Here is a 366-nt window from a genome sequence, read left to right on the forward strand (position 1 = left end):
AAGGGGGTGCGGTGAAGGCCCACCCCCGGTGTGGGGGCAGCCACCAGGCGCAGCAGCTCCGTGTGGGGTCCAGGGTCCCTGATTCACTTCTCCTTCACACCCGACCCACCCGAAAACAGGTCTGGGGGTGCATCTGGGGGTGCCTTCCAGCACAGCTGATCCCATAAACAGCCCACCGCAGGGCTCTTCCCTTGTTTGGGGGTTAAAAAAGAAAAAAATACAGAGCCATGGTTTCTTTCACAAAATTTCCAAATGCAACAAAGCTCTTTGTTGCATCAGAGCAAAGAAAAACATAGATGGTTTCCAGCCTTCGGCAGGATGTGGCCTCTCTCGCCCCATGGCAGGGGCCCGGCCGGCCCACGCCGC

This window comes from Phaethon lepturus, unplaced genomic scaffold, assembly GCF_000687285.1.
Source record: "Phaethon lepturus isolate BGI_N335 unplaced genomic scaffold, ASM68728v1 scaffold41436, whole genome shotgun sequence".
Lineage (NCBI taxonomy): Eukaryota > Metazoa > Chordata > Aves > Phaethontiformes > Phaethontidae > Phaethon > Phaethon lepturus.